This window comes from Lissotriton helveticus, chromosome 9 (genome assembly GCF_964261635.1).
Source record: "Lissotriton helveticus chromosome 9, aLisHel1.1, whole genome shotgun sequence".
In the NCBI taxonomy this organism is placed as follows: Eukaryota; Metazoa; Chordata; class Amphibia; order Caudata; family Salamandridae; genus Lissotriton; species Lissotriton helveticus.
In genome coordinates, this window is record NC_136070.1 from 533,722,858 (window position 1) to 533,745,953 (window position 23,096).

The window sequence follows — 23,096 nt, forward strand, 5'->3', positions numbered from 1 at the left end:
GTGGAGGGTAATTGAATGTGAGTGGTGAGGTGGTGAAATGTGATAGTTAAAAGATACCTGGCTCGTAGGATGAAAAATAAAATGTATTAAGCCCATGGCTGGTATCGTTAAAAGGGGTGCAGAATGAGTTTGCTACTGTGTATTAAGGTACATCAACCTCAGAAAGTGCGTCGACATGTTTCGGAGTGTAAAAACTCCTTCTTCAGGACGAGGATATGCACAACTCTCCTCACCTTACTCACATGTGGTGTAGGTGTGAAAGTAAACTCTACCAAAAATGTTTTAAAATATTTAAAATTAACTATAGGTGTAATGTTCCTAATAGTGTTTCAAAATAGTAGTCTGTTGCGCCCAATTGGCGTGAATAGAACAAGACCTGTAAAGAGAAAAAGCAGAATAAATCATACCGTCCCAATAGGACGTAGCTTTTAACCAGGGAAAAATGACCTGTTCAATACAAAAGTGGGTAGTATAGGACCAATTGTGGTCTAGAACCCTGAAAAGAAAAAGGTCAAGGACACACAAGTAGACAAAGACACACACATTTAAATGAATGAACCATATTTCTCTACTTAGTGGTTGGATTTCAGGAGGAAAAATGGTTTTGACAATGCTTACTTATAAGCTAAGGCTAGATGGCCTCATGAGCCTTTGCGTGGTATTGGGGGTTGTCTTCCAGCTCAATGCGGCAACCTAAAGGATATCAGAAGGCTCAATTCAGGTTTGTGTTGGTTCTACTCACGAGTAATGTAGACATCATTCCCTTGATCAATAAGCACCAAATTCATGATTTATGTTGTTCATGCTCCCAATACTGTAATTAGATGGAATTGTCGTATTTTAATAAATACGGCCTGAGATGTTTCGCCTTTATTGTTTTGGGCTGAGTTCATTGGGTTGCTCTTTGGTTTTGGTCATATGTATGACATTACAACGCAAACTATTACAACACATACCTTTACAACGTGGTCAATAAAATGCAGCTTCCATTACAACGTATGCCATTACAACGCAAGCCATTACAACGCATATTCCAATACAATGAAAATTACTATTCAAACACCCCTGGGTGCTTACCTCAGGGAAGGTGCTGGTGAGTGAGGGATATGCGTTGTAATGGTATGCGTTGTAATGGATCCTACGTTGTATTGACCGCGTTGTAAAGGCATTGCACTGTAATGCCTGCATTGTAATGGATGGTACCTGTTTTGATCACCTTGTGTGATTGATGAGTCCCCTCCTTAAGTCTGATTCTTTTAAAATCATTCTGCTCATGATGTGCCCTTGAAGATCATGGCAACACGGCTTTCACAAAATGTACACCAAAATTCTATACTGAAGCACACCTTAATCAGTGTTCAAAACAGATTATACGCCATGCACCAAAATGCCTCTTTCCAACAATGATTTTAAACTGTGTTCATACTAGGATTGAAGCACCCTGAAGCAGCGCCCAGAAGCAACTTTGCCAACTTCATCTACTGCTATTAAATGATATTCTTTTTAAGATGTATTGTTTAGATAATAAGTGCACATTACCTCGGAAGGGATGTATGACATTACAACGCATGCTTTTACATCGCATGCCTTTACAACGCGGTTTTTACAATGCAAACCTTTACAACGCATAGCGCCTTGGGGTGCTGGATAGTGAATAGTTTAATTTACTATTCCAACTCCAGTCCCTGTGGACACTAGGGACGGTGTTGGATAGTAAATTAAACGTATTCCCTATCCTAGAGTGCCCCCCAGCGCAATGCGTTGTAATGGTTTGCGTTGTAAAAGTTGCGTCGTAAAGGCACTGCGTGGTAAAAGTTGCGTTGTAAAGAATGTTTCCCCCTCGGAAGCATTGAGGTGTCGTACAGAAACTAAGTACATCAATAAATGCAAATAAACTTTAAAAAATACAATTTAAGTTTTAAAGAGGGAAGTTATAAAAGTTCCTTAAAATGTAATAGACAATTTTTTATTACAAAAACTCTTTAAAGCTAATAGGATGTCCAGTGTTTCGAAAATAAGGTGGGTATCTACTGACAAGAAGTCCAAACTGTGTAGCAGCTGCACAGAGTTCCTATTTGGAGCAAGCAGCACACGAAGCCTTCCAGCCTGCTGGAAGAGCTTGGGTGCATCTAAACATTTAGCTCCAGACCAATGGTCTTGGTAGCAGTTTGAAAGGTAAAAGGGAGAAAACAATCACAGTTAAATCTTAATACAGCATAGCCAATTTGGTCACACAATAATCCGCCCGACAACTAAAGCTGAGTTAGTAGGGCTTAATTATTAATTTAGAAACAAATCGATGTAGACCAGCCTCAACATTATCGTGTACAAATATAGAACGACAAAAATGAGTCCAAATCTCCTAATGAGATTTACCCTATATAATACAAAGCAGACAACTAGCTCTAAGATAACAATGCTAATAATTAGGAAAAAAGAATGATGTATTAACTGCATCAAATGATTCTACAAGGCATGCATGAGCAAGCTATCTCTCTCTAAACTACTGGAAGGGGCAATCCTAAACTAAGAAGCATTTAGTAAAGGTGAAATTAAAGAGGTTTTAGCTGTCGGAGTTTCCAATGCTTCATGCCTTTAGTAACATTAATCACACAGAATATATTTGAGTGCTGACTACGCATGATTATGATGCACTCCTACAGTATCTCAGGATGGGATCATCAAAATTACACTTCTCCACAGCAATCTGTTGTACTCCTAACCTCTCAGAGCGCTGCGATCTATTTAACTTGGATGGTAAGTAAGCAGACTAAGAGCAATCCAGTGGAAGGAAATGGGTTGTCGGGCCCCAGTTAGGTAGTAAAATACAGCCACAATTAGGATGTCCCTGGGCCCTGGTGCAGCTCCACCTGCTACACTATTGATAGCAGTGTCCCACCCATGAGCAGGGGCCTTAAAGGAAGGACCTTGAAAGCTGTGCATCAAAGTTTGAATTCGATTCTCAAGTTCAGATGTAACCAGTCTATCAACTCTGTTATCTTTGATCTTCTGTAATCAACTATCAAGCTGTAGGGGTGGCTCGGCTCCTCGGTTTAAGCAGAGGAGTGTTGCCTCACAAGCCCTGAGCTGAAAAATAAAATGGTAATAAATTTCATTTATAACCTTATTTTTCAGCATTTTCAGCAACCGACCCATCCAGAACTAAGTGTCAGGGTGGGGCGGGCCAGAGTTGGCAGCAGCAGGGAGCTGTGCGCTTTAAAATGCGCATGTCTCTTTGGCCGGCCATCTAGGGACGGCCAGAGTTGGCAGCAGCAGGGAGCTGTGCGCTTTAAAATGCGCATGTCTTTTTGGTCGGCCATCTAGGGACGGCCAGCCAGACATGCACATTTTAAAGTTCTCTAACCTAGCTGCCATAAACAGCTAGGTTAGAGAAGCGCAGGTCTCCAGTCCTCTTAGAAGCGCTGCGAGAGGCCGCTCCAACTAATCCTGGTGCTGCTGTCATGATATGAGGGGTACAAAAGGGGGTGGTGGTGAAGGACTGAACATCTGAACCAATCAAACACTCACACCCAGTCAAAAGATCTGGGTTTAATCCATCACCGTTGTTTAGCTCACTCTGCCACCCCAGTTCAGACATGGCCATATGCAAATCAGTCTGACCCTGTGCCTCATGGGAACAGTCCAGCTCGAACTGCCAAGCCATGCCTTCCCTGGACCGGAAACAAGCTTCCGAGGACCGGTTTCTGGCATTACAGCCGTCTTCAGCCCGGCTTGCTTGAATCCAGTGGCAAAGTGAGCAAGGGACTCACGTCTGAGCATACCCTGCCACACTTATGGCGGCCAAAGCGGTACAAAAGGGGGTGGTGATGGACGGAGCATCTGAACCAATCAAACACTCACACCCAGTCAAAAGATCTGGGTTTAATCCATCACCGTTCTTTAGCCCACTCTGCCACCCCAGTTCAGACATGGCCATATGCAAATCAGTCTGACCTTGTGCCTCATGGGAACAGACCAGCCCGAACTGCCAAGCCATGCCTTCCCTGGACCGGAAACAAGCTTCCGAGGACAGGTTTCTGGCATTACAGCCGTCTTCAGCCCGGCTTGCTTGAATCCAGTGGCAAAGTGAGCAAGGGACTCACGTCTGAGCATACCCTGCCACACTTATGGCGGCCAAATCGGTACAAAAGGGGTTGGTGATGGACGGAGCATCTGAACCAATCAAACACTCACACCCAGTCAAAAGATCTGGGTTTAATCCATCACCGTTGTTTAGCCCACTCTGCCACCCCAGTTCAGACATGGCCATATGCAAATCAGTCTGACCCTGTGCCTCATGGGAACAGTCCAGCCCGAACTGCCAAGCCATGCCTTCCCTGGACCGTAAACAAGCTTCTGACGACCGGTTTCTGGCATTACAGCCTTCTTCAGCCCGGCTTTCTTGAATCCAGTGGCAAAGTGAGCAAGGGACGCACGGCTGAGCATACCCTGCCACACTTATGGTGGCCAAAGCAGTACAAAAGGGGGTGGTGATGGAGGAAGCATCTGAACCAATCAAACACTCACACCCAGTCAAAAGATCTGGGTTTTTATCCATCACCGTTCTTTAGCCCACTCTGCCACCCCAGTTCAGACATGGCCATATGCAAATCAGTCTGACCCTGTGCCTCATGGGAATAATCCAGCCCGAACTGCCAAGCCATGCCTTCCCTGGACCGGAAACAAGCTTCAGAGGACCGGCTTCTGGCATTACAGCCGTCTTCAGCCCGGTTTGCTTGAATCCAGTGGCAGAGTGAGCAAGGGACTCACGTCTGAGCATACCCTGCCACACTTATGGCGGCCAAAAGCGGTACAAAAGGGGATGATTGCAACTCCAGGATTGGTTAGTGCAGCTTCCTGGACCTGCGTTGAAGTATGCCTGCCTGCTGGACAAGACCAGAGAAAAGACGACGTCGCGTAGGAAGGTAAGTGGTTTTATATTTTTGTTCTTCTTTGCTTCCCCCTCCGCCCCCCTTCCTTCCCCCAACACACCAATCTCGGAACATGGCAGCCGCTACTATTAAGCAGTCAAGTAGTGCAACATCATGGCCTAGTATCAACTGTTACTCGCAAAAACTAATGCAGTATGACCGGGCTTTGTGTAAAATCCTAACAACAAGTGAAACCAGCCGCAAACAAGGGCAAGCGGAAAATCCTGTGACATACTTATACCTAAAATGTGTAATTGCCATTAAATTGACCATTTTACTCAGTTTACCATTAAGCAATTGCAATGTCGAGCGTTGCAGTAAAATGGCTGCTTTAGCACCAGTCCAGTCGTTGACACCATCGACAAAGTACTAATGCTAAATGTGGCACCGCATATTTTTTCTGGTTGATGCAATGCAGCAATTATTATTGTAGCGCTGCACTGAATGAACGACCATAAATCCCGGCCCGTGTGTTGTTAGGAGCTGTAGCGCTATTTATGAAAAAAATTAAACTGCCCATGTTGAGACAGCGCTGATTCACAGATAATCTCGCCGTCTGGCACCTGCAATGCTTCCGTTATGAAGCATCAAGGAATACAACAGTCTGTCTGTGCCTTTGAGGTTTCAGCAAGCGTGGCGAGTTATCAGTGACTTTATCTGCAGACGGTGGTTTTTTTTCTCCATTCTGTGTGAGTCTTGTTAGTTTCAGCAGCAGATGGCGCTAGTGGATTATTTAGTACATCTAGTAGTCGCCAATGGGGAAGCAGTCACATGAATGTATTGGATGGAATATATTGGTAATCAAAGTAGTTAGGGCTATAATCAGGATTGGATTTGTGCGATTATGCGGCAGCGGCATTTTCCGCATAGGTATAGATTTGCTCAATTTGCTATATAATTCACAATTTGCTGCATAATCTGTAGATTTTAATAAAATGATTGTCTGTAGCTCCTAGTATCAAAAGATGCTAAAGCGCAGTGATGTGTCGCTGCACAGTAGAAGGCCCTGTGGAAAGATTGACTGGTCATCTTTCTTTTCCTTATTGCTGTATTTGAGAGTTAAAATGGTACGAGGTGGAGGGGGCGTGGCCAAGATGGCGTCGGAGTAGGACGCTTCTTCAGGTCTCTCCGGCGCCGATCCGAAAAAAGCTACTAACAGCGCGGTCCTGGTGTAGCTGCCCGGGTCCAGAGGGGTGGCGGAAGGGCCCCCAGCGCAGCGGAGTGCAGCGGTGCCGTCTGAGGAGCGGAGTGACCCTTGAACGTCCGCAGGGATACCTCGCCTCTGGGGCCTGTGAAGCACCGGCCTCGCGTAGTCGGGGAGCCGACGTGGTGACTTGCTGCGCTCGCGGCACTTGGGGAAGTGCCGCCTGTGTTTATTCAGCGCCTGCCGGAGGTGGGGGCAGGGGTCCTGCCGGCAGGGACACGAGCCTGGGCTTCAGAGCCCTGTTGCGGAGGACGGCGGGGACAGCAAGAAGGTGGAGGTGCCTCCGGCGGCCGGACAGTAGAGGTGCGGTGAGCACGCCACGGAGCGTCCAGAACCGGCAGACTACCGGCGGGCTGCGCAGACCGGGGCCACTGGCGGAGCGTGGTATCACGCGGGGCCCAGTGCTGATGTGAACAGGCGGTGCAGGGTCGGAGTAAGGGCCCGGCTGCGGTGCCGACCCGAGCGAGGGCTGTCGGCAGGGTGAGTGCCTCCCCAGGAGGGGGCGTGAGCGGCCGTGACACCTGGGGCAGCGGGACCTGGAGCTCTCTACAACTGCTTTGGCTTATAGGCGGGGGCTGGCTGGACGATTGCAGTTGCCACGTGGTGCCAGGGCGACCGGCGTCGTGATCCACGGCCTCGAGTGAGCAGTGCAGAACCGTTTGGATCACAGACCCCGTTAGGGGACCGGATTGCTGGGGCCGGACTGCTGCACCCTTGCCCCCTGGGTCCGCATCTCATCTGCATCTGACGCAGTTCCGGTTCAGTTACTTCCCGGAGGCCACGGCGTGGACAGCGCTACCCTTGGAGTGGACTGTGACTGCCTTGCCCTGAAGAGCCCTGCCTCCTGCTCGCACCTAGTTGGTGGTAGGGTCCCCTGACCCCCAGCATGTGGCTCGCCTGCTTCAGATCTGCCTTCCGGTGATCCCTGGATAGTGAGGGGGTTCCATTTGAGCTGCCTGGTAAGAAGCGTTGCGATCCTCGGGCTCCACGAGCTCCCATAGCGCCTGTATCCTGTCTGACTGGGGGGGTCTGTTCCCCCGGTCTGCGTGTCACCAGCCAAGATGACCACCGTGTCACGCAAGGGGGGTCGACAGGGTAAGGATGGAGCTTCCAAGTCCTCTCAGCAGCCGGCGTCCCCGGGGGCCAGTGGCTCGCAGAAGGTGTCGGATGACGAGGCGCCTGCTACTAAGGCCTTCATGTCTGAACTATTTGCATCCATTAAGGAGGATATTTCTGAGCTCAAGGCTCAGTTGGCCTCTGACCTGAGGGAAGTGCGCAGAGACGTGGACGGCATTGGCGAGAGAGTGGCGACCCTGGAGGACCATGATTTGAGCATGGCTAACGATGTGCACTTGCTGCAACAAGATATCATCCGCCTCACCGAACAGAATCTGGACCTACAGTTGCACACGGAGGACCTGGAAAACCGTTCCAGGAGGAACAACATCCGCATTCGGGCGGTGCCGTGGGATGGTGAGGCGGGAGACCTGCGTGGTTACGTCCGGGACTTGTTTTTACAGATCTTGGACGAGGAGGAGGTGAGGGAAATCGAGATGGATAGAGTACACAGAGTGGGTCTGCCTAGGCGAGGAAGGGGTCCCCCTCCTGACATCCTCGTCTGTGTTCATGATTTCCAAATCAAAGAACGCATTCTCCGCAAAGCCAGGGCCATCACGTCACTGCAATTCAGGGGCCATGCCCCTCAGCTGTTCCAGGACTTGGCAGCCTCCACGCTGCGGAAGAGAAGGGAGTTTCGCCCGGTGACTACCTTCTTGAGAGAACGTAACATCTCCTACTCATGGGGCCACCCCTTCAGGATCATCTTCCGATGGCAGAATCGGCTGGCACAGATTAATTCTCTTCAAGCAGCAAAAGACCTCTTGGGTCTACAGGATGTCCCTTCCTCACAGGAGGCGAGTGCTTCGCCATCTAGGAGACGCCACCGCTCGTCCTCATGGCATAGGGTTGGGGCTTCCCCAGACCGGCGGCGGCCGGATCGTGCCTCTGGTTTGCAGGAAAGGGCCGAAGCAGTGGCTTCGGTGGCCTCAGCCACTCTGGCGGATACGCAAGAAAGCTCTGGAGCGGCATGACCACCACGGATTTGATCTGACCAGGATCGGCGCTGGGGGGGCTTCGTTGCCTTGGTCTGGGTATGGATGTACTTTTTGGGAAGACACCTCAGACCATGGCCGCGGGGGTTGACCAACTGGCACCCCTGCTCCACTTCCAGTTAGGAAGGCCCCTCACGAACTTTGGACTACTGGACCTGATGAGTATTCTCTTTATCCTTTATGATTTCCACTTCTTTTGTTTGTTGTTTCTTTCTCTACGGGTAGGGTTGGGTGTTGGGGAGTTTGGGGGCTCGGGGTTGGGGGGGCTCTGTGACTTGTGCTATGCTTGGATTGCTTATCTACTGGGGTGGGGTGGGGATGGGGGTTGTTGGGGACGGTGGGGAGGGACCCGTGACGGAGGGCCGAAGGGGATGTTTGTTGTGTGTCTGCTGCTGAGTACGTACTTTACTGCTGGCACCTTAGTGCCACGTACGTTCTGGAAGCTACTGGTTGTCTGCTGCCTGATGGCGGGGCTGAATGCGGGGTGGGTGGCACTTGGCATGCTGAGAGCGATTTTTGGGTTTTCTTTCCGCTATGCCGCTTAGTGTAGGGACGTGGAATGTTAAGGGCTTGAATTCGCCACAGAAGCGGCAGAGAGTACTGAAGTATGTGATGGATCATCAACTTGATGTAGTTGGATTGCAAGAAACCCACTTGGCACGAAAGGATGAGGCGAGGCTTCGCCATAGGGCATACCCCATTGTTTACAGGTCCTCTGCTGTTACGAAGCATCGGGGGGTGGCGCTTCTGTTCAGGGCTACGTTGCATTTTCAGCCGGTGGAGGTCCGACATGACAAGGAGGGTCGATGGCTGATGGTTAAGGGGCACATTCAGGGCAGGTTGTGTACGTTTGTGGTAGTATATTTGCCCACTGCGGGTCAGAACAAGTATTTGCAAGAATTGCTGGAGAAGATTGGGGACTTTGCGGAGGGGCTCTTGCTCCTGTTGGGAGATTTTAACTTGGTGTGGGACAGGGACTTGGACAGCTCGGGGGGGCGTAGGGCGGACACAGGGGTCTTTTCGGATTCCACGCAGCAAGGGGTGGGGGAGTTGGGTCTAGTAGACGGATGGCGAATTTTCCACCCTGCCATGAAAGACTACACATTCTTTTCACATGTGCACCACTCCTACTCTCGCTTGGATCACATTTTTCTTAGCCGGTCCCTCAGAGGGAACATTTTAGATGCCGCCATTCTTCCGATTTCGGTATCGGACCACAGTCTCTTGGTGCTCACTCTCCGTTGGGCGCCACCCGACTCCGCGAGCCGGAAGTGGTACTTCCCGGCGTCAGTGGTCAGGGATGAGGTTTCCAATCAAGCCTTACGCCTGGCCATCCGTGAATTTTTCGAGTGCAATCCACCGTCGGATACTTCTCTGACGACTACATGGGACGCCTTTAAGGCGACGATCAGAGGGACGTGCTTGGGCCTCAACTCGCAACTTAACACCCTGCGTAGAAAGGAGCGGGACGCACTGGAAGCCGAGGTGCTTGAACTCGAGAGGGCTCATAAGCTCAATCCCTCGAGGGTGACCCTGCGTCCGCTTACGGCGGTTAGGGGCAAATTGAAGGCTCACTATGCAAATAGAGCCGAGCTTACTCTCTTGCGATTGGGGCGACATTCATACTCTAGTGGCAATAAGATTGGCAGACACTTGGCCCGGCAATTGCGGGACAAGAGGGAACGAGAATATATAGGAGGGATCAGAGACCCCGCAGGAGTTCTCCATCATCGAGACGGGGCGAAGGCGGACATATTTGGCCGCTTTTATGCCGATTTGTATACGGGCGAGGAGTTGGATGCGACGGCGCAGCGGGAGTTCCTGCAGCGCTTACCGCTCCCACAGGTCTCCAAGGCGTGGAACGATCTGTTAGAGGCTCCGATCTCGAGGGAGGAAGTCCTCTCCGCCATTAAAAACTTGAAATTACATAAAGCCCCCGGCCCGGATGGGTACACTGCTGTCTTCTATAAAACCTACGCAACTGAGGTGTGCGACTTTCTAGTTGCCCTCTTTAATGACATGGCTACGTCCGGAGTGAATACCGGGACTCTGGCGGAAGCGGTGATTACGGTCCTGCCGAAACCGGGGAAGGATCCTGAGCTCTGTCCCTCCTTCCGCCCCATAGCCTTGCTTAATATTGACGCGAAGCTGTATTCGGCGATACTAGCGAGCCGCCTCCAGGACTTGTTACCGGCGATTGTACATCCGGATCAATCCGGTTTTATCAAAGGCCGCCAAACGCACGACAATACGCGCAGGGTGATTCATCTCATTGAGAAGGCGAACAGGTTCCACATTCCGGCGGTATTGGTAGGCCTAGATGCGGAGAAGGCCTTCGACCGCGTGGACTGGAGCTTTCTATTCCACACGTTGCAGGCGTTTGGGTTCTCCGACCGGTTCATCACCATGGTGAGGGCTAATTTCTGTAGCCCGCGCTCGAGGGTGGCGGTGAACGGCCACCTATCGGCCTTCTTCCAGCACTCGCGAGGTACCAGACAAGGATGCCCCCTCTCTCCCTTATTGTTTGCGCTTAGCATTGAACCCTTGGCGATGGCGGTCCGGGAGCATGAGGGGGTGAAGGGCATTCCATTCACAGGGGAGCAGCACAAAATCTCTCTCTTTGCGGATGATGTTCTGCTATCAGTGGCTGACCCCGCTAACTCTCTCCCATGCGTGCGGGATCTTTTGCTGGAATTCGAGGGAGTGGCTGGCTTCAAGGTAAACTACGGCAAGTCTTATGTCCTGAATTTAACCTTATCACAAGCCGACGTTGCTCGGGTAGGCACTTCGACGCCGCTACCCTGGGCTTCGGGCTCGATACTTTACTTAGGAGTCCACCTCACCCCCACGGTGGGTGGCTTATTTGCAGCCAACTTCCCGCCCTTGGTGGCTAAGACGCGGGCCGAACTGGAGAAGTGGAAGCCCAAATTCCTGTCATGGTTGGGTAGGGTGCATGCCATTAAAATGGTCCTTCTCCCTAAATACTTGTATCTCTTTCAGGCCCTACCGATTCCACTGAGCACTTCATTTTTTGGACAGCTCAGAACATTGATCTTAAAATTTGTCTGGCAGGGAGGTAGGGCTCGGCTTTCGTTTGCACTCTTGCGACGGTTGCGGGCTGACGGAGGGGTCGGCCTCCCGGACCTACACCTCTATTATAAAGCTGCCCAACTAGGAGTCATGGTGGAATGGTCACAGCAATTTTCCGACAAACACTGGTTGCATATGGACCGGAGCGTGACTGGCCGGTCCATCTGGGATTTGGCCTGGAAGCCCAAGCGTGATCGACCGTTGAACGCGTACATTAGTACGCCCACAGGGACTACACTGAAAGTGTGGGACACCCTGGCGGGGGATGAGCGATGGACGACCTTCCCGTCTCCATTCACTCCATTGCATTTCAACCCGGCGTTCCAGCCGGCACTCGCCGAGGGTCCCTTTGATACTTGGAGGGAGGGAGGATGCCGCGCATTGCTCCATCTGTTCCATGGCTCTGATCCCCTGACTTTTGAGAATTGCATGCGGGATTACCATGTGCAGCCAACTGAAAAATACAGGCATATGCAACTGCTCCACTGGGCCACGTCACCAGGAGTTCGGGAGGCTGCCACGAGGCCTCTCTCCGAATTTGAGGCCTTTCTGCTGAAAACATCTGCCATGAAGGGGGCCATCTCCTTTCTATACCAACTGTTGCTTCGTTCTGCCCTTTCTCCTAGACCGCGTTACATGGAACAGTGGGAGGAGATGGTGGGGAGGGACATCGCCGATGGAGAATGGTCGGCGTTGTGGAGGGACATGACGCAATTTAACCACTCAATTCTACTGAGGGAGGCTCATTTGAAGACTCTCACACAATGGTACATGGTCCCCGCCCGACTTCACCGTATTTACCCGGTAGTTTCGGATAGATGTTGGAGGGGCTGTGGCCTACTGGGGGACTTCCGCCACATCTGGTGGGATTGCCCGGTCATCAGACCCTTCTGGGACGAGATTCTATCCCATATTAAAGATATTTTGCAGTATCCCATTGATGACTCTTTGGCATCCGTGGTCCTGGGCCTGCGGGATCCTGGCCTTGAGCACCAGACGCGCGCAGACAAGAAGATTCTATGGCTCTGCCTCGGCGCTGCCAAGCTCACGCTGGCGGCCGCATGGAAGCGGAAAGAGGCACCGGCGATCTCACTTTGGCACGCTAGGCTGTGGAGGCTTCTGAGTCTTGAGAGAATGGCGGACATCTTCCTAGGCAACTACAAAAACTTTAAGCACACATGGGGCCCCCTGGTGTCCTTTCTCTCTACTGGTTTACCCTCGGCAGTTTGCCCGGCATCGCTGAGGACCCTACATCTGTTTCAGTTCTAAGTGTGTGTGATGGATGAATGAGGAATGGATGAGGCGCCGTCACGGGAGGGGGGGGGGTTGGGATGGGGGAAGTTAAGTTTGTGTTCCGCTATTGGGGCATATGTGCCGCTGGGACGAGGCTTAGTTTGATGGCTTTGTGACTCTGAACTTCTACCGGCTGGACTAGACGTATTCCCCAACTGGGGTTACATTCGAGACTACATCTTTTCTGCGGATGTTGGAGCCTGGCATCTACTCGCTTCTCTTGCACTGCATTATTGCCTCGTCTTGCATTATTGCTTTCCCACTGTATGGGACCATCTATGCACCCGATGCGGTGACTTTTGTTTACTGTTTTATCTCTGTGTTTTGCAAAATAAAAAAATTTTACAAAAAAAAAAAAAATGGTACGAGGTGAAACGTTTGCTTAGACAGAAGTGATATTATCACAAAATAGACCGCATTACTCCTCACAATTTGTCTTATTTTGCCGCATAATTTAGTCAAACTTGCTGCATAATGTGGTCCTCCCCTGATTCATTATTCCACGGGCCCTGACTATAATTTTGTTCTTACATTTGTGTGTATATATATATATATATATATATATATAATTTAATTTAATTTAATTGCGGGTTTATATAGCGCTAGGAATCGACTCCCGGAGAAGTATCTCCACGCTTCGACCGCTGGGGAACCCGTCCTGGCTCACCCGTCCTGGCTCACCCTGAGAGATGGTCCCAGATGGGTATCTCTAAGGTGCGACCAAGCATCCCCGGCGATCTGTGGGGGCCGTTGTGAAGATGAGGCAAGCTGATGCCCAGAGTTGCCGCGTGTGGTCTCTGACTAGAGTAGGCACCGAGGTGAGAATTATCGAGTCCGCTGACCCTGGTCCACGACCCTGCCGCGTCGGGAATCGAACCCTGGTCCCGGGCCGTTCTCTGCTTACGGGTCTGCCGCCTCTAACCAGTGAGCCACACTCCTCCACATATATATATATATATATTGCTTTTTATATTGATACAACAGTTTCACTTGTGCTACAATATCGATTTTATCACCCTCAAATTAAATGAGATAAAAAAAAGGAAGCAGGGCGATTTGCCTATTTATCTTATGACAGATGGTGTAAGAGGCGGAGTGGCTGCACGCCTATGATCGATGCAAATAGCAATCCAATACACGCTGCTGTCCATTCAAGTAACAGTTTCTCTTGGGTGCTCAACAGGTAGAGAGAGCAGCTAGCTACCCATTGCTCTCCAAGAGCCGTATTACAGATTACTGCGCCAGCACTAATTGTCGCTGTGCGCCTGAGTATGTTTGTGTTTATGTGTGTTTTCGCCTGTGCGCTAATACAAAATGTGCACAGACGCAAATGCACATATACACAGAGTTTAAAGTCTGCGCCAACATCACAGCGCATTAGAGACCGATCCTCTGTAATGCCATTGACCGCATACTCTGGCGCACAGCGACAATCAGCGCCGGCGCAGTCATCTGTAATACGGCACCTGGTATGAAACAGGGTCCCCCAAAAATATTTTAAAAGGGTTTCTAGAGCACCTCTCCACAAATAACATGGCTCTCTTCCAGTTCCTCTTTTTATTCCATTCTCTACTTCTTTTTACGCCATGCCTTCAGTCAGTAGAATTCCAGCTAGCCAACACATGTTTCGTCAAATTGTGTGTTACCCCATGCCTCCGGTTGCAGCTCAAGTACCTCCCAAGGTACCGACAGATAGAGCGGTGCCCCTTCCCTGAGCTGTCGCCAGGTTGAGGTGAGGCTCCTTATCTGTACACCACAGGTACGACCAGTAAATTGAGCACTGAAAAACAGTAAGATTACTGGTTTTGTATTCACTTCTTATTTTTACTTTCATCACGTTCACGTGCTATTTACGCAGTAGCATTTTTCGAGGTCTTGACGAAAGCCGTGGCACCATCTTGGGTCTCCTAGGCTGAAACATGTAGACCTGTTTTTCGTCTGACACGTGCAGTTTTAAATCCATACTGCAGGGGCATTGTTTTTAATCCTGGCAGCGAGAACGAGCAAATAAAGGCAATTTCATCACTCTCGTTAGTTAGTTAGTTTTAGCATCACTACCTACACTTTAGAAATGTTTCTTTTATTGCACTGCGCCCTCATCACAACCAGTCTTTATTCTTCTTATCTGAAGGATTTAGTATATCCTAAACAATGTAGGAATAAAACATCCCTGAGCTCCTTCCTCTCAGAGAAGAAGTCATAGCCCTTGGCGGGACGAGGTGTTCCCGCCAAGAGGAGAATCCCAGATGATGAAGCATGCCACCTATGGTGGGCGAGGGATTTCGTCCTTAAAGGAATACCCCCGCAGGCTCCTTGAGATAACCTTTAGTGTCTCCTCCTGTTTGCACAGGCATTCTAGACCAAAGGATTTTTTTGTTGTTTTTTAGAATTTGTAGGGGACTATATCCTTGCAGATCTTTAAATGTCCCTGGGAAACTCCCCCTATCTTGTTTCTGTTAAGCACCCTATAAATTCATCAGGGCACCTATTTCTAGTGATATACATATCCCATCTTTTTAATATTCGTCCATGTTTGTTTGTTTTCATATTTTGTACACCATTGTGATCAGTATCGCAATAAGCCTGTTAAAAAATGGACCAGCTTTATTCCTCAGGAAGGGTATCCTTCTCAAGAGTGTTCACTGTGCCTAGCATGCTGATCACAGCAGCATATAATGTATTGTACAGAAACATGTGTTCACTGGCTGTACCTGTATAGACTGAAGGCATGGCATAAAAAGAAGAAATGAATGATTTCTAGGGTCAGACTTGTTATTTGTGGAGTGTTGTGCTACCAACCGTTTTCATTTCTATTAATTTTTATTTTATTTAGGGGGTTTTGTAAAGCGCTTGGTGACGCACAGCGGCGTGTCCCCGCGCTAAGGAGCTGATGCTTACTGGAAACTACCGGAGCGGAATAGCTTATTGGGTGAATAGTACAGTTTTGAGCTTGGCTCTGAAAAGTGATTCTGATGGTTCTAGGCGCAACGCCATGGGTAGTTTGTTCCATCTAGATGCTGCTAGGTACCTAAAGGATCTGCCGCCCATCCGTGCTTTAGACACCTTGGGAATGGACAAGAGCCCCGTACCAGAAGATCTAAGGGAGCGGGACGGCTCGTAAGGTGTCAGCAGTCCTTTCAGAGGGAGGGGAGACCTCCCATTGATAATCCGATGGCAAGTACATAGTGCTTTAAAATCTACCCTGCTTCTAACCGGAAGCCAGTGCAGGGACCGGAGGGCCGCTGTAGAGGCAGCTCTTCTGGGTAGTCTGAGCACTAGTCGGGCAGCAGCGTTCTGTAAGACCTGTAAGCGGCTCAGATTCTTCTCCAAAGTCCCTAAATAGAGAAGGTTGCCATAGTCCATCTTAGATGTAACTAGTGCATGCACCAGGGTTTGACGGGTTTTAATCGGTAAGAACTTCAATACCTTCCTGAGACTTTTGAGTGTCCCAAAACATGATCCAACCACCCGATTAATCTGAGGGCCAAAGGTCAAGTCGGTATCAAACCAGATACCCAGGTTCTTTACTTTTTGGCAAGGAGCAGGTGTTGGACCTAGGCATGGCGGCCACCATGCCGACATCCACGCCGCCTGGTCTCCCCCATGACCAGCACCTCGGTCTTGCCTCCATTGAGCTTGAGGCAATTGGCGGACATCCAGGCAGCTAGGTCTTGCATGTGTTGGGAAAATACAAACTGGGGGGGCACTACCAACCAGAATATAAGATCCTTAATTATTGCCCGGCGATGTCGCCTCTTGAACCCACAAAGAAGTTAAACTATTGAAGAGGCAGGCGCTGGAGACTGGAAGGCAGGAAACAAGGTTTTTATTCGCTCCGGAGGAGAACACAACGAAAACGGACAGAAGGTATTGTTCTGAGGTGCTCTAACTGCATCCCGGAGGCCTGGCCTCTTATACACGAGTTTATCTCTTTATTACATGTAACACATTCTCGTCGATACTTTGATGTACGGAAAGACATCCTCAGAATCCCCCCTTCCCAGCCCGTTCCCATGCAAGGCTACAGTGGAAGTCCCCGCCCCGTTCACAACAGGTGATGATCATTGCGCAGCTGGGTATTCCGCCGATTCACGGAGTGTGCGGGTTTCGATCGGATCTCGTGGGATGGGGGGGGGCTTTGATCATCTCGGGGGTCCTTTGAGGAGGGAAGCTTCCTATTGTATGGGGAGGGGCAAGAGAATGGTATCGGCAGAGCTAGGTGTCGGCCTGGGAACGGGGAAGACAGACGGACATACGGGGAAAAGGGGTTTGCATCAAAAGGGCCGGAGGTCATGACGGGGAAGCAGGGAGGTGTCGCGCTGGCAACAGGATGAGAGCCTGGGGCAGAGCAGTGCCGAAGAGGGGTTTATGACTCAAGGCAGGTGCAAGCAGGGGGGGGGGTTGCCAGCGAAGTTAGGAGAGAGAGAGAGAGAGACGCGCTGGCTCTCGGCGAGAGCGGGGAAGCCATGGTGTCCAAGATGGCGGCTGTTTTACGCGCACAAAAGGTTTAAGGAGAGCAAGAGGGCGCCGATAATGTTGACGGTTTTCAGCCTAACTTTTAACAGTCCTCCCTTTTCAACATATCTAGCCAACTTGCTTACTCAATGTCAATTTTCATCAAATTCCTAACTTCGGCATCATATAATGCCCTCATGTGTTCGCTTCCAATGTCCACAGTTTTGGGAAAAATACAACTCGCACATAAAGAACACATAGGTGGCAAACATTGAATCCCTAAGCATAGGCCACATATTACAACTACGGGAATCAGGATAATGGTGAGCAGTCTCCAGCCCCAACTTTTGATGGTGTCCCAGAACCAACCACCAAGCGACCATTCTTCTTGCTCTTGGTGAACTTCCGAGGAGAGTCTGTGAAGATGTTCGATGGCTTTGTACACTGAGGGTGAGTTGTCCGGTATGTATGTACAACAGCTGGCCCCAATAATGCGGCATGCTCCTCCACGGTCCGCCAGAACCACATCTAGAACGAGGCGGTTCTGAAGAGCCACCAAACGGACCGCTTGGAGCTCGGCAGTGTTGTTGGCAAAGATGCCCGCTGTGATGTTCATGGTTGTCTCGACTGCCTGAGTCAAATGTCGGATGGCACGGCTGTTTGCCATCGGGCCCCAGAGGGGGACGAGTCCTTTCATAGCATCGAGGAACTGTGCTCCTGTTGAGTCGGCTTGCTCAACGTCTTTTGCTCGTTTTTGCCTGTGGTGATTCGCTGGGGCCACATAAGTTGGAGGAAGGACGAAGGAGATGTAGCAAGTGCCCCCCCAGCCTTTGGGGAGCCAGGTGTAGGCCTTAGTGCCACAGATGAAATACATGTTTGGGGATGACACAAAGGAAGGTGGATCCGTGGAGTCCAAAGTTCTGGTAAAGCGGCAAGCGCTGTGACCCACCAGCTGTGTCCCAAGTCCTTCTACACACATGTGGCCTGTGACGTTGATGACCGTCAGGGCTACAGTCAGAGTGGCAGCCGTTCGTTTCCGCAGATAGGAGAAGGTGGGTCTGGTTGGATTGTGGAACACCTGCATTTCGATTCGTTCTTTGGCCGGAATGTCCATTTGGATTGAGTCGCTGGGGGTCAGCGGGCAGAAGTGTGTCTTTGTCTTGTTTCGCCCGGCCCCATGAGAAGAATGTGCTGCAGCTCTGCTGGAGGTGGCATTTTCCGTATAGCTCTCTTGCAGGAGGATCAGCCAGGCAAGGCAGGAGCCGTGGACGGAGAAGGGTGAAGGGATGAATGGTATTGAATGTCCAGTGGCATGGGGTAGCAACCCACAGATCCAGCAGTTGGTGGCGTTGGTGGCAAGATTGTGCTGGTGAAGTAGCTGCACGAAAGAGTTGTTCCAAAACTCCTTTCGCCTCTCTCTTAGTTGAGGAGAGAGCGAAATTAGATAATGTTCCTTCGTGGTGGTAGGCTGAGCAGTGGTTAGGAATGTTTCGTGAGCAGGTGCGTGTTCTTCCATAATCCAGAGCGTAGTCATGAGGAGAAAACAGAGGAGGATTACGATGAAGAGTGCAATTGTCTTTGAGCTATGGAGTCTATCTGTTCTCGGATTTCTGTAGTGGGTATTTCCTGTTGTCTCAGTCGGCTTCTTGTTTGGCGCTTCCATCATCTTCTTATCTGGCGCTTCCATCATCTTCGTCTTCAAGGTGCTCGGTAGTGGGCAGGACCACAGACTCAGTTTTAGCTTCTCTCCAGGTAACCCTTGGTAGTTTGGGTCACCGTTCTGAGATTCTTAAGCTTAGTCCGTGGCCTACTTAGCCGAAGCTCCCTCCTTTCGACGCAGGAAATACCCTTCTCGAGATGGCACAGTGGGGTCAGGATGTTTTGAAAGTTCAAGTGTCTCTGTATCAGGGTAGCAGCTCAACGATGGTCGGTCCCGGTTCAGGAGCTCTTCTTGGGTGTTGACGGTGTCTGTCGTGGCCAGGGCTGGAGAGACCTTTTTGCAGTGATGAGCGTGCAGCCAGTGTTTCTTCCCCTCCACTCGAAGTGCGGTCCGAGTGGTGATCAGCACTTGCCAGGGGCCCGTCCACCGGGGTTCCAAACTCTTTGATCGCTGAAAGTTTCGGATCAGCACGAAGTCCCCCGGCTGGATGGCGTGACCCGGACCCCTGGAAGCATCGGGGATGGCCTGCCGCACCTGCTGATGAAGGACAGACAAAGTTTCAGTCAATTTGTACAGATAATCAGACATTAGGACATCCGGAACGTCATGAATGGACGTTGGTTTCGGGGCAGACCAGACGCTCATGGGTCGACCGAAGACAACTTCATAAGGGGTTAAGTGATGTCGGGTGGGGGTAGAGCGCATCGATAGCAATGCCAATGGGAGGGCGTCTGGCCATTTCAGGCCCGTCGTAGCCACTATTTTGGCCAGTTTAAGCTTTAGTGTGGCGTTGTGTCGTTCGACAAGCCCAGCAGATTGAGGGTGGAAGACTGCGTGGAATTTCTGTCTGATACCCAGCCCATTTAGGATGAGCTGGATAACGTTGGCTACGAAGTGGGGGCCATTATCACTCCATAAAACACGACAGAGGCCATAACGGGGGAAAAACTCCTTTAACAGGACCTTTGCAGTGGCCATAGCGGTGTTGTCACGGGTTGGATATGCTTCCACCCATTTGCTAAATGCGCATACCACGACAAGTACATATTTCAGGCCTTGGCATCTGTCTAGCTGGATGTAGTCCATCTGCAGGACTTCAAATGGGTGGTTTGGGACCCCAAATCCCCCCCGGGGTACTACAGTTCCCTTCCCGGGGTTGTGTTGCAGGCATATTAAGCATTGTTGGACCAGGCGTTTGGCGGAATCTGGGATCTTGTCATTGTGCCAAACCCTGGAGACAAGTTCGATCATGGGGGCTGATCCTATGTGGGCTGGGGAGTGTGCCATGGTTAATATGGGAATCAAGTATGAATCAGGTAGCAACCATCTGTTCGTGTCTTTTGTCCGCCAGCAGCCTTCATCGTCTTTCAATCCCACCCGTGCCCATTCAGTCAATTCGTGTTGTGTGCTAGCCATTTGTATGTCTCTAATTGTGTCCTTGGCGTCAGTCCAGTTTTCTGCTTGTGACCTGGTCACGTACATACGTGTTGTCGTTCTATTTTCTGCTGTCGTTCGGGCGGTGATGTCGGCTAGTGCATTTCCCTGTCCAATAATGTCTGTCACCTTCTTGTGTGCCTGGCATTTGATAACGGCAAGTTTGTTGGGGAGGAGGACAGCTTCGATTAAGGCGGAGACTAAATCCCCGTGCAGAATGGGTGTGCCGTGTGAGGTCAAGTATCCTCTCTCCCTCCAGAGGAGCCCAAAATGGTGAACCACCCCGAAGGCATACTGGCTGTCGGTGTAAACGTTCGCCGTGGTTCCTGTTGCCAGGATGCAGGCTCTCGTCAAAGCAATCAGTTCCGCTGCCTGGGCAGATCGCTGGGTGATGCGGGCTGTTTCTACTACAGTTCGAGCCGTGGTGACTGCATAGGCAGCGGAAGTGGTACCATCGGAGAGTTTGATGCAAGAACCGTCCACCCACAACTCCCCGTCGGGGTCAGGGAAAGCTGTGTCTCTGAGATCGACCCTACTCCTGGTCTGTTCGTCCGTAAGAGTCACGCAGTCATGTACGGGGTGCACATTGGGGTCGTTCTCTGGCAGGGGTAACAGAGTTGCTGGGTTCAGTGTGGTGCATCTTTTCAGGGTGATATGGGGGGCAAGCAAGGTTAGTTCGTATCCAGTCAGTCGTGCACTCGTCAGATGTTGCGTCTTGGTTTGGTTCAGGAGGGTGTCGACTGCATGGGGTACCAGTACCGTGAGGGAATTCGAGAGTACAATCCCCTCACTCTGTCGGATAGAGACTGCAGCAGCAGCTACAGCTCGAAGGCAGGCAGGCAAGGCTCTGGCGACAGGGTCAAGAGTGGCAGAGAAGTAAGCGCACGGTCGTTGCTTAGGACCGATGGCCTGGGTCAGGACAGATAAAGCGCACCCCTCCCTTTCGTGAGTGTAAAGGGAGAAGGGCTTCCTGTAATCGGGGTACCCAGGACAGGGGCTGAGCAAAGGGCATCTCGTAGTTCTGTGAAGGAGGTTTGACACTCAGGAGTCCAAGGGAGTGGGAAAGGGACGTCTTTGTTTAGGAGAGAGAGCAGTGGTTTTACAACGAGGCTGAAGTTTGGCAACCATTGTCGGCAGAAGGAGGTGAGGCCTAATAGGGAGCGAACCTGCTTCTGGGTTTTAGGGACAGGGGTGTCTAGAATGGTCTGGATTCGATCAGGGGTGAGTTTCCTTCCATCTTTGGACAGAAGGTGGCCTAGGTAAGTGACCTGGGGTAGGCAGAATTGCAACTTCTTCTTGGAGACCTTGTGGCCATTTTCCGCAAGGAAGTGCAAGAGTTGAATGGTGGCGGTAACCGCTAGAGGGGTGGTGTCGGCTGCCAAAAGGATGTCATCGACATATTGTACCAACACCACCCCGTCGGGTAACCGGACTTGGTCTAGTTGCCTTTTGAGGGCCTGGCTGTAGATGCTAGGGCTCTCCGTGTAGCCTTGAGGGGCTCGGCAAAACCTATATGAGCGGGATTTTAGGGTAAAGCCGAAGAGATATCGGCTGTCTGGGTGGATGGGGATGGAGAAGAATGCGTTCTTGAGGTCGATGACGGAAAAGGTGGTTGCAGTGGATGGAATCAAGGTCAGGATGGTGGTGATGTCTGAGACCACAGGGTACTGGGGTACTACCACTTTGTTGATCTCTCGGAGGTCGATGATGAAACGGTATGCTTTCTCATCTCCCTCTCCCTGCTTCTTGATAATGGGCAAGATAGGGCTGTTGCAAACGTTGCTAACCACTTCCTCTACCACTCCTGCGTCTATCAGTGACTGGATAATCATTACCAATGCCTTCTCGCCTTCTGGCGATATCCGATATTGGGGGAGTTTTGGGAGTGTTGCGTCTGGTCGGACAGTAATGTGCACTGGGTCAATTAACATACGCCCTACGTCCGAATCCGCATTGGCCCACAGATACGGAGGTAGGGTGTCAAGCAGGGACGCGTCGACGTCGGTGATGGAAAACATGTGTCGGGGGGAACAATGTTTAAGCAGAACGGGGTTGTCGTAAAGAAACACTCGAACTCCATCTTGAGAACACCTAATCGTCGCTCGGAAGTGTTTCAGTAAGTCAAGTCCCATAATGGCGTCAGGGCTATTGGAGGAAAGCAAGAACGTGGTGTCGGTGGTGTTGTTTTCTACGTCAAAGAGAATCGGGGCAGACAAAGGGTTGGTGGAGGGCGTTCCATCGAAACCTGTCGATGTTATGAGTGAGCCAGACAAGGGTGCCCTTGGAATCAGTCGTTTAGATAACGCACTACGTGTTGCGCCAGTGTCTACCAGAAATGGAGACTTGGTACCCAGGACCTTAGCAGTGACATAAGGGCCCTGCTGGTCAACATAGAGCTCGACTGGATCCCTCCCTCGCCCTTGGCTGTCCTATGCAAAGGTGTGAGTGTCGTCATAGTCAGATTGTTGATATTGGTTCTGTCTGGGTCGATCGAACGTATTCGGTCTGCTTGATCTGTCATTAGTCGCGTCATTTGGGGGCCCTCGTTGTGTTCCCTTAGGTCTCGGTCCGTTTGCTACATCCCTGGGGTCTCTGTTCCTGATCATTTCCAGGAGAACTGGGCACTGGGATTTCCAATGGCCAGTCCCTTTGCAGAAAGCGCACTGGTCATCTCTAAGGTCTGTGCGTCCACTGTAGGGAGTCAGAGTGCGGTCCTGGGGAAATGCAGTCTTAGGGGCGTTTGTCTGGTAGTTTCCCCGGTATTGGTCTCGTCCTATAGTCACCCCTTGCAGTTTGGCAATCATCACCCTCTCTTTTAAGTCTTTCTTCTTTTTCTCTGTCGCCCTATCGTTTTCATTTTTCTGATGCTCATAATATTGGGCCATTTGAAGAATCGCTGTAGGTTTGGAGGCTGCCCA